Genomic DNA, 18,566 nt, shown 5'->3' with positions numbered 1-18,566 from the left:
GGGGGGTATTCAAACACGCTTACTGTCCAAATGTCACAGTGATGTTCCTCCATAGATTACATAAGGTGAGTCAGCATTACCACTCAAGGACAGAAACTGTGGTAATGGTAGATTCACCAAATGAACAAGAAGAATGGATAGAAAATAAAACTAATGTAGCCACCACATTTAAGGACTGGAAAACTGCAATATATTTTTCTTGGGTTAACATAAGCTGTACATATTATTGTATCTTTGATAAACACATAAAGGACAGTTTATGTAGGGTTTTGTCCAGGAACTCATGACAAGCACTTCTGGTTACAGATAGTTTTCATTATCATATTTAGTAATTTAAAAAATAGCTTTTTTTTTAAAGATCCCTGCCTTGGGCTCTGGCAGAGGCTCCAATTGTTCCATTTGGCAGAAAAAAAGCAAGGAAAGCAAATGTTATCTGTGCAGATGCAGCATTTACCTATAGGACAAATCTACCAGTTTTAGATGTTTGGTTTCCACTGGAAATGCTTGCATTAATGCCCGTTTCTATTCTTCTGTCCCCAGTCCTCCTATCCCCTAACACGTTTTCACATTTCCCAAATATATGACTTATTACCATGTGTCCTCTGGTCGGTCCGGTGACATCATGGGTCCTTAATCTTCTGTTCCAGCAGTTGAACGCTCCCTTCTGCATCACAGAATGTTACTCATGCAGTGACGTGCTATAGATGTTCTATGGTGCAGTACTGTAAGGCCACATCTGCCTGATGACAACCTGGAGCAACCAAATCCAGAGATAGCCGCAGTCCAAGGGTCTTCACCAAAGATAAAAATCTTTATTATTTATGGAGCAAATACATACTGTTAGTTCCTCCCCACACGTGTTCAACCTCTAACATGTTTCACCATTCCGGCTTACTCAGAGAGATCTCTATGAGTAAGCTAGATTGGCGAAATGCGTTAGTAGTTGAACACGTTTAGGGAGGAACTAACCGTTTGTATTTGCTCCATAAATAAAGATTTTTTAAATCTTTGGTGACAACCTTTGGAGTGCGGCTATCTCTGAATTTGATTGCTGTAGGCGGTGGCATGCTTGTTTGCTTGCATCTGGGATGCAATCACAGTGTGAACAGGTTCTGGAATATAAGCAGTGTTTTGCTGTGGATGACAACCTGGAGTCACAGGAAGTGGGTGGAATGACTCTGGCCTTTATTCAACCCTGAATAGGAGTGTCATACAATGGAGGAAAGGACTTTCTGCTGGCAATAGCTCTGGAATGAAGATAATTTTTTATTGTTACCTGTAATTCTGCTTTAAAGAGCGATACATTCCTCAGGTTGCAGTGCTCTTGTTAGGGGGAGGGGTTAATTGAGCTCAGGTGTCTCTCTAAAAAAAATTCCAGCACAAGGGGCGAAGGGGGTTCTTCACAGTAAGATCAGTTAGGGTCTGGAACTCACTGCCACAGGCGGTGATTTCAGCAAATAATGTGGAATTGTTCAAGAAACTTTTGGACGATTTCTTAAGGGACCGTAATATACAGGGGTACAGGTACTCCTAGAATGAGATCCTAATAGGTTGGACTTGATGGACTAATGTCTTTATTCAACCTCAAATACTATGTAACTATGTAACATTGATGTGTTGACATTCAGACAAACTGCCTTTTTGGGTTTCCTTTCAATTGACTTGACTAGCAAAATGCAGTTTAGTACATCAAATATGCAGCAAGCAGAAATATTTCCAACATACACTGTAACATATACGGCTGAAAATGTATCTTTTATCCATGCATTATGCCGCATTAATTATTTCCTATTATTATTATTGTACAGGAGTAATATAGCACCAACAGTTTGCTCAGAACTTTACAGAATGCAGAGACAGTACAATTACAATATGATTTCAATACAGGAGGGCCCATCTCATGAGAGCTTACAATCTAGTAATTAATAAGTACAGCAAAATGCATGACTACTCAACGTTTCAATCAGATCTAAATGAAACACTGTACTATATTGACTAAATAGTTTAATTATTATTTTGTTAAAAGCCAGAGAAAAAAAATCAGTGAGTGCACTTGTAAATTCGAATAAAGGTTCTTTGGCTGACTTTGTAATTGTCCTTTCCAATCTCACAAGCACAATTACACAGACAAAGGACAGGCACAGAGGATTTCCTGCTTCTCCCATGGGTATATTATGCTTTCAGTTTGAGAGAAATGGAATTTTAGAATTCTTGGGCCAGAAAAAAAGTGCAGTATAGGCATGGCCGTTTGAACACTGATTCTTTATTTCTCCACATTTTAAACAATTTCAAACTAAATTAACTTCTGGGTTGAAAAAGGAAGGGAAATGCTTTCCTGGAAGAAAACACTAAGCGTAGTTACCGTACATTTATGCAAACAGCTCTAACCGCACTTTGGTAAAAGGGTTTGATAACTGGAAAAATAGAAATGTGATACCTAGCCGTTCCTTCTACATTGAGAGAGGAGGAAGTGTTCATCTTGGAGCTAAGATTTTCTCCTCTGAAGAACGTGATCATCTCATTCATTTTTCCTCTGTAATTTGTACCCTGACAATTGTTTGTTTTTAGAATTGGAGATTTTTTTTCTCCCTTTTTTCCAGTTGAACTGAAGAGCCAAAATAAAAAAGGGCACATGGCTCTCTCAGAGGGAAGTTGTAATTGGAAATGTTGGCTTTTTTTGCCACTGCGAGACATGATGGTTGGATTTAATTTAAAATGATTAATGAGATTTTCTCAGACTCCCTGCCTTCAGCATCACTGCAGTATGTCAGAACAGCAACTTGAAATAACCGGACGCCACTCTGTCGCCCAAAACAGTGCTCTTGGAGAAAAATAAACTGCCTAACTGATGCCAGGTACATCTCGGTAGCATTGTCTTAGTGCTGTTGACAGTTTATGTCAATAGGCCTCACTGTGTCTAACCTGTGATTGGCATTTAATGCAGTATGCTTATTGCTCTGAATTAAGTGCTCTTCATGGGTATTTAAAGGACCTTCAAGTGCTAAATATATGATATACAATAAATCTGTGTTACTTAACTTTAAGAATGCAAAGTAGGTAACTTTGATGTACATTTATTATCTGCCCTAATGTGCCTAATATGAAATAGAGTGGCTATACAATTATCTGGAATATTATTTGAATTCCATACTTTGCAGCAAAACCTAATGCTGACCATACACAATACAAACAATAAATGCATGTAGAGGCAAACTTTTTTCAACTTTTGGATAGAGTAGGGAAAGATTAGACTGTCAAGTTTTAATTTCTGTCGGTGTGCCTGCTAGGAAAATGCACCCCTACTATTTTTCCTGATGACAATTGTCCATAAGGCCCCTTTCAGACATGCAGTCCAATCAAGCCCAATGTTAGTCTATGGCCACCCAGATCTAAACGGACATGTGTCTGTTTACATCTGATTACCCCCAGCTCCCTCAACACATGGGACAATGTTCTGTTTTGGCGGACCTGATCATAGTGGGTTGGGGGTAATATAATGTAAACACATACATGTCCATTTACATCCGCCTCCCCATAGACTTAAAATGTGTCTGGTAAGTTAAACTTTTTCCTCCATCTAACGGCACGGACATGGGTGTTACAACAGTGACATCTGATCCGTACTGCTCCGATCGGCATGGGCTCCGTGCCAATAGGGTGACAACAAGATGACTTCACATAACATTATAAATCAATTAACTGAACAGATGTTTTGCCCTTGTTATATCCCACCAATTTCTACTGATATTTGACTGAGTTTGGGATAGGGTGTCACCAGTGAAATGGATAACAAAGGGAACATGGGCATAACAGTGTTAACAGCGTCTTGGGTGCTAAACTCCTAAGACATCATAAGTGAGTCTTTGTGGAGGAATATTTGGTCTCAGAGGCTTTGGTTCCAAACATGCAACTGGAGAATTTGGATAATCACCAATACTAAAGGTCTCACTGAACGCTTGGGTAAGCTTCCTCTCTTTTGTTGACTAGCAGTCCTGCAATGTGTGCTTTGCCATGATGCAAATTATTGTCTTCTAGTCCTAGCAACTTCTTTTTGGAATAGACATTTCTCCTGAATGGTCTTTTTCTTGCCCCACCGGTGAGATACTTTGAGCTGCTCTTCTACTGTCTCTGGTTCTCTGGGGAGTTTACATAGTTACATAGTTACATAGTATTTGAGGTTGAATAAAGACATAAGCCCATCAAGTCCAACCTATTGCTGATGTGTATAGGTCCGTGTATCATCTCATTCTTAGGAGTACTTGTACGACTGTATATTACGTTCCCTCAGGAAATCGTCCAAAAGCTTCTTGAACGATTCCACACTCTTAGCTGAAATCACTGCCTGTGGCAGTGAGTTCCAGACCCTAACCGCTCTTACTGTGAAGAACCCCCTTCGCCCCTTGTGCTGGAATTTTTTTCCCACCAATTTTAGGTGGTGGCCTCTAGTTTTTGTTATGGAGTTAATCTTAAAGAGTTTGTTGCTGATGTTGCTGTCACCATTGAATATCTTGTACATGAAAATCATATACCCCCTTAATCTCCTTACTTCCAACGTGAACATGTTTAAATTTAGTAGCCTTGTCTCATAGCTCTGGTCCTCCATTCCCCTAATTAGTTTGGTTGCCCTCCGCTGGACTCTCTCCAGCTCAAGGACATCTTTTCTGAGTACTGGAGACCAAAACTAGACCACATACTCCAGATGAGGCCGAACCAGCGATCTATAAAGTGGCACAATTATAGACTTGTCTCTGCAATAAATCCCCTTCTTAATACAGGACACGACTCTACTTGCTTAGTGCAAAAATATTAAACAATGTGAAATAATGTGTGGCTCATTAATATTCAAAGATATGCAAATCAATCAGCATAAATCATCAAACAATGTGAATAGTGTGTACATAAGTAAAGGATGATCAATAATATATATAAAATAAATAAATAACTAAAGTCCATATAAATTACAAAACTTAATTCAAACCTCACAGGACAAAGATAACTTGTGATCAGTTCAAACAGTGATGAATAAATGATGAAACAATGTATATGTGTAATGCTATAATCCCAATCCGAAGAAAAAAACAATGCTCCCCACTCACCAGATTCAATTGGGTTAAATCGCATTGATCACAGGACGCTACTTTCCCAAATGATGGCTTCCAACAAGTGATGGCTATGAATCAATAAAACGGTCTCCTCCTCACTTCTCATACAAATGGATCGTAGCCGGGATTTTAGCTCACCGATAAAGAAACAAATATACCGCATATAGCATAAAATCTTTTTTAAAATGTATATCGCGCAAAAAACAATAAAAACTTACATCAATAAAAAGTGGATAAAACGTGTAACCCGCAAAGGGGTATATCTCACAATATTCAGCATGGGCTTAATAACTTGAAAAAATGTCCATGAGGACGAAACGCGTCGGGGACGAGCATGTACATTGCTGCTATCCTGTTCATTCCATTGTGGAGCTGCGTTAGGACCATTCGCCTGCTGAATATGTGGCAATTTGTTTTTCGCACTCTATTTTATTACATTCTTGATGTCTGGATAATTGAAGTCGCCCATCACGAATACATTGCCCTCCCTCCCAGCTATTGTCTATTTGGGAGTGTAGATTTGCCTCCTCCTCCTCCCCTATATTTGGAGTTTTATAACAAATACCCACAATAAGTTTATGGCTAGTGTCCGTCATATCTAGATCTAGCCATAAGGATTCCACGTCTTCTCCACTATTTGACGTGATATCGTCCCTTATATGCATATTTAGATTATTTTTAACGTAAATGCACCCCCCCCTCCCCTTCTCCCACATCTGTCCCTCCTGAACAGGTTGTACCCCTCTATATTAGTAGCCCAATAATGTGCGCTGTCTAGGAAGGTTTCCGCTATTCCCACTATATCGAAGTCCTCTTCGAGTAGCCTAAGTTCTAATTTATTTGCTAGACTTCTAGCGTTGGTGTACATACATTTAATTCCTTTCCTATTATGGGACAAAAGTTTATTTCCTTCTTGTTCACCACTACTTTTATTGTTCAGCCTTGATATAGGTCGTCCATTTCTAATTATATTAACTTGGGCCAAAGGATTTACTACATTGACTGTTTTGACACTGGTGACTGGAGCAAGCCCACTATTTACCCCTCTATTACTTCCCTCTGTATTATTTGTATCCATGTTTAATTTATCTCCATTTAATTTATGTATTTTTATTTTTATACCCTTCCCCATTATCTCGTTTTTAAAAGCTCCTCCAGTCTTTCTACCATTTTTCCCCCCAGAAATGCTGCACCTTCCCAATTAAGATGCAGCCCATCTCGGCTGAAGAGCCGGTAGCCGACTGAGAAGTCAGCCCAGTTCTCCAGGAAACCAAATCCCTCCTTCCGACACCAGCTCCGGAGCCACTTGTTAAGCTCCCTCAACTCACGCTGTCTGTCCGGAGTGGCTCGTGGCATCGGCAGTATCTCGGAGAATACTACCGTGGAGGTCCAGAGATCTAGGTCTCTGAACTACTTTTTTAGGACACTCCAATTGCCTCCTATTTTGTCATTGGTGCTGATGTGCACCATGACAGCGGGGTCGTGCCCAACCCTATCTAGTAATCTGTCAATTCGTTCCGCAACGTGTCGAACACGATCCCCCGGTAAGCAGCACACTGTTCGACGCTCACGGTTCTGATGACAGATAACCTGTCAGTCCGCCTGATGATGGAATCTCCCACCACCAGGATCTGCCTCTCCTGACCCTCCATCCTGCTCCCATCCTTGCTGGAGCACTCACTCCCCTGCGGATAGAGGATGCGTCCTGCTCCAGCAGTGTCCCCCCTGAACTAATATCCCCAACATCCTGCAACTTGGCATATTTATTGGGGTGAATCAGATCAGGGTTTATCTCTCTCTCACTATTCCCTCTACCCCTCCTTCTAACAGTAACCCAGCTACCCACCTCTGGATCCTGCTCCTCCAACCCCACTCATGGAAGACATTATTTTATTCCCCCCCTTTTTTTTATGCATATGAAGATTAATTATTTGTGTATTGTTTTATTTATTTAGGGTCAGTGGTTCTCAAGTGGCACTTTCAATAACCTGGGGTAAAATTACACTTCTGTCCTCGGGTTTAATTACACTACCGCCCTGGGATTAAATAATTTTTTTAGTTTGGAGCAGACATAATCTGGAATGTGGCTTAAAGTTTATTTCCACCTTTGCAGACAAATTTCAGAAGACCCTTTATGTATGTCTGTGTTCCTATTTACACACCATACCTTTAACAATGTTTTTTTTTTTGTTTTGTCTTTTATTTCTTCCATTTTAGATGTGTCTGTGTAGCTGGCCTTTGGAGAATCTCTGTGCTGTCTGTCCCCAGTGAAAGACCAGGGACACATACAATGCTTCTAGATGTGCCAGCTCAGTACAGACAGGATTAATTAGGTTAAAAATTAACTCCTCCCACCCTTGCATTCTAGAAGAAAATTCAGTTTAGATAAAAACTTTTCTTTTAGGATTGAGCAAGTAATATGTAAATAGCATTTCCAAAAATTAACTTATCATATGTGAATGAGAGCATGTAACAGATAAAATTACTTTTGTTCCCCATGGTCCTTGTGTGTTTTATAAAGTAGCCACCTCTCCAAGCTCACTCCTGTGATGTACTACAATCTCACATTTAGTTTACTAATTTGTATTGATTGTAGTCCATCACAGGAGTGAGCTGAGAGCGGTGGCTACTTTATAAAACACACAAGGACCATGGGGAACAAAAGTAGCCACCCTCCAGAAGGAAGGACAGTGTCAGCACCAATTCAGAGATGATTTTAGGATCTACAGCTGATTGATACACAAAAAAAGTACAGTTTTGGTAATAGTTAAGATACCTGAATGTTTTTTCTGAGATTTAACTCCCGAGCTTAGTGTCACTTTAACTTGACTTGAAGCGTAACTAAAATCTGCTGCAATTAGTTTAAAAAGCACTACTTTCTAGTGTGGATATTTTCTTAACTTTTATTTGTCATTGAAGCAAGTAATTGATAAATGAGTGAATCTTAAAAAGCAGGCTTTTGGAACCTTTACTAGTTCACTAGGGAAGCCTGCAATCCCTGTGACATGCCACTGCCCACTGCCTTCTGTCAACCAGCAGAGGAGCGGACCTGAGAGAGAACTTTCTCTCTCAGGTCTGCTCCTCTGATTGACATCAGGCAGTGGGTGAAGCAATAGCCAGCCTGCTATTGGGTTTTGCAATTGAAAATAGCTTATAGCAGAATGACTGCCTCCACTGATTTCTGTCAGTTCGCAAAGGAGCTTCTCTGCTGATTGACAGAAGGCACTGGGTGGAGCAATAGCCAGCCTGCTGTTGCAATTTTAAAATAGCCAATAGCAGAATAGGTATTGTTCCCGCAGAGGAGCCAACCTGAGAGAGAAAGTTTTCTCTCAGGTCCACTCCTCTGTGATTGACATCAAGCAGTGGGCGGGTGCATTAGCCAGACTGCTATTGGCTATTTTAATTTTAAATAGCCAATAGCAGGCTCTTGTTTATTTATGCCCACTGACCAATGTAAACATTGCATCGCGGAGTTACTGGGGTGTTTTCTGGGGTTTTTTGTCGGTCTGCTGATGCTGGAATGACATCATGGACATTTTTTTCTTTTTTTTAAATAAAGGAATTGTCAAAAATGTGTGTTGTTTTTTGTTCAATTAACAGAATTGTTTCTACATTTTATTTAACTACCCCTTACTTATTCACAAGGGGGGGGGGGGCATCTGGGTGCCCCATTTATGAAAGGTGGTACCCAGATGCAGATGAGCCCCCCTGCCCGCAGACCAGTGGCGGACCTAATAACCAAAGGGCCCTGGTGCAAGATTTTATCTTGGGCCCCCTCCCAAGACAGGAGGGGGGGGGGCTCGGGATCGGATCACACTGGCCCAAGACCCGCCCCCCCCAGCGGTCTCTAATGTTGCAGTAGCATGCTGGAGTTACCTGAGACCCTGCAGAGCACACCATAGATCCTGCATAGCCCACCTGAGACTCTCTATTCCTGCCGCTCCTCTGCTTAGAAAGGCGGCGATCACAACCGTCAGCGCTCCCTCTCTCTCCTCCTGGCCGCTCAGAAGCTGCATCGTCCGGGAGGAGAGAGAGGTAGCGCTGACAGGTGTGATCGCCGCCTCCGTGGCCATCTTAAATAGGCCCCCCTCCCAGTCGGATCTTTCCACCCCCGCCACTGCTTGACCTGCCTATATGGTAGCGCCGGCTCTGTAAGTGACGCGCCGGGCTAGGGAATAAGCGACGCGCCGGACTCGGAATAAGCGACGCGCCGGACTCAGGAATAAGCGACAGTGGACTTAGCAGTAAAAACAGAAGAACACTAAGGCCTTGTTCACACCGAAAGCGTTGCGTTCCAGAGCGGTAGCTGCTGGAACGTACCGCGATCTCTCACAAAACTTCCCCCTGCGTTCAGGGGCGGGAGGGGGCGTGGTGGTGCATTGAATTAAATGGCACCGCTTCCATGTCCTTCCCCCCAGCGCGAACGGATGCGTGGCAAAACTTTGCCTACATTCCGTTCCACTGCAAACGCAAAAAATGGGGCCTGCTCTATTTTTTGCGTTTGCAGTCGAACGGAACGCAGGCAAAGTTTTGCCAAGTGTCCGATCGCACTGCGAAGTGGGGGCGGGGTGGGGGGGAGCGTGGAAGTGGTGCCATTGAGTTCAATGCACCCCTCCCGCCCCAGAACGCAGGGGGAAGATCACGGTGCGTTCCAGCAGCTACCGCTCTGGAACGCACCGCTTTCGGTTTGAACAAGCCCTTATGATAAACCCTCCCCAGGCCCACCTACCTGCTTGTTGCTGTCGCCCTAGTTGGTGCAGCCTCAGCCTGGTCAGATGCTCTGCTCCTGCAGAGCCCACACTGGAAGAGCAGGAAAGTGCCGCTCGCTGTCCACAGTGACAGCCCTGGAGCCTCCATGCTGCCCGGTGCTGCAGCATCTACCTTGATCGATCTGCCCTGTCAGCTTGCTTGGGGCGGCCGCGGACGGGTCGCATCTCACTCGGCCCGACATAGCCCCGCCTCCGGTCCCGCCTCGGCCCCTCCTCTTCCACCACCTGACCGTTCTCTCTGTGCGGCCCAGCTCGCCGCAAGGACCGCAACCGCTTCCCTCACCCCATCAGGGCCCTCGGGCGGCCGCTTGCCTTGCGGTAGCGCCCGGTACTTTTGATCGATCACCGGCCTGGCTGTGGGGGTGCCCTGGACCTTACCCCACTGGGCCCCCCAACAGCCTCAGGCCCTGGGCCCTCGCACCGGTTGCACCGGCGGTAGTTCGGCCACTGCCGCAGACCCACACAACCACCTGGCCAGGGTTGTGGGGAAGAGGACCTTGTCCCCATTGGCATGGGTACCAGGTGCTTTTCCAGGGATTCTCCCCCGGAAAAGCACCCTCCCAATGGTGAGGGCATGTGGTCTGGTATTGTACAGGGAGAGGGGGGCACTCGCTCGTGTCCCCTTCTTTCCTGCCCTGCCAGGCTGCGTCCCGGATTCATGGTCTGGCATGGGATTTTATGAGGGACCCCATTTATGTTTTTTTTTGGCGTTGGGGTCTCCCTTAAAATTTCTTCCAGACCTAAAGGTGTGGTATGAATTGCCAGGGGAACCACACACTGTTTTTTTTTTCTTTACATCAAGGGTCCCATCTAACATTCCTACCAGACCTAAAGTGTCTTGTATTAATTGGGGGAACTGTATTTTTTTTATTGTTTCTTTGGAGTGTCAAAAGTTAAAAGAAACAAAGTAAACGTTTAATGCCACTTTTCTGCAACAAATTTTAACTCGTAATTATCATTTAACTCATCTTAAATTAACTAAAATTCGGATTTATCTGAAAGCCGAAACTAATTGACTTTCAAACCCGAATCCTAAAAAACAAAACATTTTTTTTGCTGCCTTACATGTCTAGTACTGACAATGCCTTCATCTGATTTTCTCTCCAGAAGGTCAGAGCCATCTTTGTTCAGGGGGGAAGAAGAGCTGTTTCCTCCTGCCTGCAGCAGAATGATGACATCATCCCATCCTAGGCAAAGACACTTCAGTGGAGCTGAAGGACTTCTTTTTTAATGCTAAAAAGTGCAACTTTAAAAAAAAAAATTATACTTGTGGTTTATATTGTGACATATCAGGAATACAATAACTATTAGGTTTCAAAACAGGGGTTTTAGTTGCACAGCTTTTGCAAAATATGTGGAAGCCACACTGCCACATCAAGGCTCCTCTGTGTAGTGTGGTCCTAACTCTAATCTATGAGAGGCTCCATCTTGGAGCAGATATAGCAAAGGATGAATTGTGTGCAGGTTTACCAGGAGGTAGCCCATTCCTTCTTAACCACCTTCCGTCCATGGCCGTTTGTGAACGGCCGGACGGGAGTCTGCTAGGAGCGGGAGGGTGTCTTAAGACGTCCTGCCCCTCCCCCCTCTCGTGTGCGGCGCTCAGTGCACACACGGGAGGGAAAACTGTGAGCATGTAAACAGCCAGCGATGGCTGTTTACATACAAGCGATCAGGCGTCTCTAGAGACGCCCGATCGCTTGCAGGAGCTGCACGTGTGCGCCCCCCCGTACCTATGTCCCGCCGTCTCCTCGCCACCGCTGCCAGTCCCGTAATCCGCTGTGGCCAGTGCGACTGGGACCAGCACGGCGACGCTCTAACAGCAGATCATAGGGAGACCATTACTCGATCTCCCTTTGATCTGTTTTCCTGTCCCCGAAGTGAAGTGATGTATATTACAGGAAGTGATGTATATTACATCACTTCCTGCATTCAGTGTCACTCTCCAGTGCAGAACAAACGGGGAGAAGCTGATGAAGCAGATCTCTGCTTCATCAGCTTCTCTGGGGGTCCCTAGGTGACATCAGAGGTCTTGGAGACCCCTGATGTCTCCATAAAGAGGACCTGTTTGGTGAACTGGCTATTACATAGGGGATTTCTTAGTCCCCTATGTGATAGCCAGTCTAAGGGGTCTATTCACAAAGCTGCCGAAGGATCTGGCCGTAGCTTCGGCCGATCCTTCGGCTGGCTTCGGCCCCAGGACCCCTTCAGTTCAGGAGAACCGAGGGGGTGCTGTACGGGCTATTCACAATAGGGTGCGCCTATGTTTGAAAACGACGATTGCGCCCATTATGCAGCACATGTTACATATCGCCGTGAACGTCACTGATAACACTAAATTGATGAGCGGTAAAACCGTTTAAAGCGTCGCCTATGGCCGATTTTGGTTGCGGTAGTTTTCTGCGATTTCGCGGGTGTGCGCAATTTTAAAGCTTGACATGTTTAGTGTCTATTTACCCGACGTGACCCCGTCTTTTATATTGTACCAAAAAATTGGGGTGATAATAAATGTTTCATAACATTTTATAGGGAAACATGTTTTTTTTCCAAAATGTAGGGTACTTTTTTTGTTATATAGTAAAAAATAAAACCCCCAGTGGTAATTAAATACCACCAAAAGAAAGCTCTATCTGTCCCCAAAAAATGGTATGAAATTCGTTTCAGAATAAACGGAATAAACGTCAGTCAAAGTACCTTAGCGCTGAATACTGAAAAATGGCCTGAATAGGAAGGGGATGAAACACCATGGTCTTCAAGTGGTTAAAGGCACAGGGATTAGAGTTAGAACCACACTACACAGAGGGGCAGTGTAGCTTCCTCATATTTTTCAAAAGTGTGCAACTAAAACCTCTGCCAACGCCAATTTGGTGCTCATTTTCATTTCTCCAGTTTTAATGAATCAGCCCCAAAATGTTCAACTCCCAAAATGTTATGATTTTATTACACTTATTGTAAATTAGATTAAAAAAAGGATAAAAAGGTGGAAACTAACCAGTTCAATAAAAACACATGGGACTATATAATGTATGATTCCTATATGCAGGATCCACTGGGTTTTCCAGGTTGTACATTATTTAGCCTATTTCTTATTTGCTTGTGGAACATTGACACTTGGTTTGCCCTTGATGAACTAAGCCTCCAGCCTTTGTTCTCCTGGGTCATAACCTTTCTGATAAGAGCATGTACAGAATGCTGCTTGAATCTTCCACAGACCTTTGATGTAGACATGTTACTTCTACAAGGCCTGTATTCATTCTTGTGAACATGACAAACATTAAATGGAATAAATAGCAAAAGCTTTGAACCTTCAGGGATTGTATATGATGATCGGTAAAATCCAAATAACACTGTTTACTTGAAAAGAATGGGATCATTTGGATTCAATCAAATGAAAAATGTAGTAGAAAAATATGTACTAACACATTCCTCTCTCATGCTTAATTGTTGATTAGTGGTTCTGGCCATAAGTACTAAAGGGCAGTCTAAGGTGCTGGTAAGATCTGAGCACCCTCACGTTGCTGTGCTGGCCAGTACGTCCCCCAACATGAGGGGCTGCTGCAGCGACTATTCATGTTAGACCTGGGGAGAAGACTGCGAGAACTGGCTTATTGGGTGGAACAATAGTGATCAGGCAAGTTTTTATAGCATGTTTGGTCGCTATTTCTTCCAAAGAAAATCAGCATTGTTTGAAGGCGCTCAAAAATAGCATAATTTCCTTATATACTACTACCAAATTGCTACTAACTCTGCTTTAAAAAATAAGTGGTCCATTCCTGTTTTCTTTTTATATGTATAAGGACCTGTTCATCTTAACAGCCATGACTAAGCATTTTAATTTTAGCATATGGAAAAAACTATTTACAATAAGTAAAAAAAACCTCAGTAGAATCAGAGATATGGATGGGTAATATGGAAATAAAAGGGTATCTTATTTGCATATCACTCTGCTGTAGATCCTCAAATCATCTACAAAATTGTGACACTGTCCTTCTTTCTGGAGGGTGGCTACTTTTGTTCCCCATGGTCCCTGTGTGTTGAAGCCACCGCTCCAAGCTTGTGACCATGATATACTATAATCTAATTATAAAATAGTAAACTAAATGTGAGATTGTAGTCCATCATGGGAGCAAGCTTAGAGCAGTGTCTACTTTAAAACACACAGGGACCATGGGGAACAAAAGTAGCCATCCTCCAGAAGGAAGGAGAGTGTCAGCACCAATTCAGGTAAGTGTCAGGCAGGGCACTGGACAAAGCTCTAGGGACAAAATTGAAGTGAAATAGTTTGATACATAAGTGTAATCATAGGAGATTACATTGTATTGTGTGTATTCTGTGTATATTGCAACTTTTCACTTTTGAATTTCCCGCCGGCTGTGACGCCCGAAAACGAAACTAAAAGTTAGATGCCGGCATCTGACTTTTAGTTTCATTTTTGGGCCACGTACAGCAGAGGACGCCGCGGGCTCGCAGGGACAAGGTAAGTGTCACATTTCTCTGCAGCCTCGAGTCTGGCTCGGGGTAACCGCTCCTGGTATGGAAAATTCACCCCGAGCCAGACTCGGGAATACCGCCAGGGAAGTTAACAATGATACCGCACAGCCCTCCTGAGACCCCAGGAGGATCTCAGCCCTCCTGAGATCCTCCGCTGGAGACATCAGGCTGCTACCCCAGAGCAGCACAGAGTATGTAGCTTCATAATATTCTGCATTGCTGTAAAATGTATTGCTGGGATTTGTAGTGCTCTATAGCCAGTTGCCATTCGGCATTGCTATATAATGTATTGCTGAGATTTGTAGTTCTCTATAGTCGCTGCCATTCTGCATTGCTGTATAATGTATTGCTGGAATTTCTAGTCCCTCTACAGCTTGGAGTCAGTGGCAGAATTACCAGGACCACATCGCTTGCAGCTGTGACTGGGCCCATGTGCTCCAACACTGTCCTAAAATCATTAGTCTGTATTGTTTTAGAAAAGAAATGCCACATGACAAAAAAATTGGTAATTGGTATCAGTGAGGAAAAGTATCGGTACTTGTACTCGGTCTGGAAAATATGGTATTGGTGCATCCCTAGATAGAATGATTGAGGTTAGCACACCTCTATGGTGTAAGTATTACACCATGTGTAAATTTGATTTTGGGAATAAAAATATCACCAAGGGTCCTCATGTCTGGGGACATATACTGGCAACAAGCCCAGAAAGCCAATTATTCTTTTTAGAACTTTAAGATTTACCTTGAGAAGAAGAGATGAAAATACAAACACTGGGACAAGCCTACTGCCTTCAAGTTGATGGTACAGCAATACCTTGGTTTACGAGCATAATTCGTTCCGGAAGCATGCTTGTAATCCAAAGCGCTTGTATATCAAAGCGAATTTCCCCATAGGGAATAATGGAAATTCCGATGATTCGTTCCACATCCCAAAAATATTCATATAAAATGATTACAATACTGTACTGTAATATAATAACGTATAAAATATAAAGAAAAATTAACCAATTACCGGTACCTTTTGTGGCCGGTGTGAGAGGGACAAGAGAGAGGAGGATTATTGCGTAGGACGACTTTCACTATCAGTAACGGAATCACTGCTATCTCTTGACTCAATGGAATCTTTTTCATTTCGTGAAACCTTAACAAGGAATCTATCCAATGTGACATTGCATTGTCGTTAAACAGACTCATCGCTCGCACTGCTACAGCCTTATTCGGGTGGTGCTTTTGTACAAAATTTTGCTCTTCTTGCAAGACATTTGCTTGTATATCAAAGCAAAATTTTTCAGAAATGTTTGCTTGTCTTGCAAAACGCTCTCAAACCAAGTTACTTGTAAACTAAGGTATTACTGTATAGTATTTTTTTTTGGTTTTCTTTTTTTTCCACACAGAAATTTGAGCACAAACACATTTGGGTCACATAACCAAATAATGAATGAGAGATTATTAATAATAATTTGAGTTCATGTTTTCTAGCAACTCATATGAAATAAATGACTTTCTCTTTAATACAAGGTGGCCAGCCACTCAAGGTTTATGTACAGATATGTTTATGTAGAAGAATGTGTACAGTTTATATACAGTTTATATAGTTGATCCTGCTTTTTGCCAGTATGGAATTTTTATGATCCTAAACCATGCACTTCTGGCTCATATTGTCTTCCAGCAACTCCATCTACAAGTTAGAATATTTAACTGAAATGACATAGGTAATACACTTACTATGAGCAGAAGTACAGTCATGTAAAAAAGAAAGTACACCCCTTTGAATTTTATGACAACCTAAGATCATCAACAGCACATGACATATTGCACAGTGTCATTATTTATTTTACAAACATAAAGCCAAAATGGAGACGTTATGTGTTAAAAACTAAGTACACCCTTACTTCTTTCATAGGAAATACGAGGCTTAAGGTGCCCGTACACTGCACGATTCTCGTACGAGAATCGTGGGAAATCCTGTGATCGTACGAGAATCGTGCAGTGTGAGTGAAGACGTGCGACCTTTTCTACTGTACGGTCGCACGTCTTTTGTATAAGGAGCATGCTAGAAAACCAGCCGAGAATCGTACGATTTTCGGCTGGTTTTTAGCATGATTGTAAGATCAATGCCGCACGGGCTGGTTCAGCATTGCGGTCATCGAAAGCCCGCCCCTCAGGGGGGCGGGTTTGCGATGATCGCAAGTACGATCTGCCTGTCCAAGTTGGGCAGATCGTACTTTTTTTAATTACTTTACAACCATCGCAAGACCAAGGTCTTGCGATGCTTGTAAAGTGTATGGCCACCTTAAGTAGCAGCCAGGTGCTGCTAATCAAGTGCCCTTGATTAATTGATCATCAGCAAGTGTGACCACCGCTATAAAAGCCATCGTTTTAGCAGTTTGCTGGTCTGGAGCATTCAAGAGAGTGTTATCACAATGCCAACGAGGAAAGACGTCAGCAATGATCTTAGAAAAGCCATTTTTGCTGCCCATCAATCTGGGAAGAGTTATAGGGCCATTTCCAAAAAAATTTAAATCCATCATACTACAGTGGGGAAGGTTATTCACGAGTGGAAAACAAGACAGTTGCTAGTCTTCCTAGGAGTGGATGTCCCAGCAAATTCACCCCAAGGTCAGACTGTGCAATGCTCAGAGAAACTGCAAAAAAAAACAAGAGTTACATCTCAGACTCTACGCGCCTCAGTTAGCATGTTGAATGTTAAAGTTCAGGACAGTACAATTAGAAAAAACTGAACATGTGTGGATTGTTGGGAAGGGTTGCCAGGAGAAAGCCTCTTCTCTCTAAAAAGAACACATGGCAGCACCGTTTAGGTTTCCAAAGTTGCATCTGAACAAACCACTTCTGGAACAATGTTCTTGAGACCAAAGTGGCGATGTTTGGCCATAATACACAGCACCACGTTTGGCAAAAACCAAACAAAGCATATCAGCACAAGCATACCAACTGTCAGGAATGGTGGTGGAGGGATGATGATTTGGACTCGTTTTGCAGCCACAGGACCTGGGCAAGTTGCAGTCATTGAGTCGACCATGAACTCCTCTGTATACCAAAGTATTGTAGAGTCAAATGTGAGGCCATCTGTCTGGCAGCTAAAGCTTGGCCAAAATGTATAAATAGATAAATATGCTGGTTAAAAATTATATTCTTTTTAAACACATGCAAAGAGAAGCGGGAGATAACAAAGAGAAACAATTGCTCTGGAATATAAACAAATAATAAAAAATATAGAAGACAAAATGTTTGCAAATGTGCATATCCTAGTACAGGTTAGAACCATAAAAGAAAACATCTAACCACTGGCTAAATGTAGTTAAGGCATTTTTTCCTCATACATTGTTATTGTTCTCAGTTATTTGGACTTTAACCTTTTCAAAAAGGAGCAATCACCTCTAACAGAAACGGTCATTAAAAAATGGTTACTTCCACTGACTGTCTATAGCTTAACGCTATGTAGAGTGCTGATGTGTAAAGCTAGGAACAGCTTTTAAAGACAAAAAATAATGCCATCTGACAATATTATCTGTAAAAATAACTAGTGTATTTTACTGTTGGGGGGACTACGGTGAAATATCTGGGGTCTAAACAGACCCCTGACATTTCCCTTTTGAAATAGAAATCACACAGAGTCCACAGAGTTGTGATGCCGAAGGATTTAGCCATAGCTTCGGCTGATCCTTCAGCTAGCTTCGGCCCCATGACCCCTTCAGTTCAGTAGAACCGCAGGGCTGCTGCATGGGCTATTCACTATAGCCCGTACAGCTCCCGAAGTTGGCCGAGCGGCTCAGTTGAGCCGAAGGCATATGTATATATGCCTTCGGCTCGACAGAGCCGAGGGGAAAGCCGAAGCTGGCCGACAACCTGCTACTAACAGCTGGCGGAGCCAGCCGCCATCTCACGGTTGGCTCTGGCCACTTGCATGCAGAGACAGATCAGCGTCCCTGATTACCAGGTAACCAGGTACCAGATAACCGGGGACGCTGATCTGTCATTACACTGAGAACCCAGCGGAGCTGCTGTGATATCAAGGCGGCTCCGCCGGGTTGTCAGTGTGTACTAACAGTTCAGCATCTCCTGGTTACCGAGTAACCAGGGGATGCTGGACTGTCATTATACACTGAGAACCCGGAGGTGTTGCCATGATATCACGGCGGCTTCGCCGGGTTCTCAGTGTGTAATGACAGTCCAGCGTCCCCTGGTTA

This window comes from Nanorana parkeri, unplaced genomic scaffold, assembly GCF_000935625.1.
Source record: "Nanorana parkeri isolate BGI_ZX_2015 unplaced genomic scaffold, ASM93562v1 scaffold956, whole genome shotgun sequence".
Classification (NCBI taxonomy): domain Eukaryota; kingdom Metazoa; phylum Chordata; class Amphibia; order Anura; family Dicroglossidae; genus Nanorana; species Nanorana parkeri.
The sequence above is the reverse complement of the archived record's forward strand: the minus strand, read 5'-3'. Positions refer to the sequence as shown.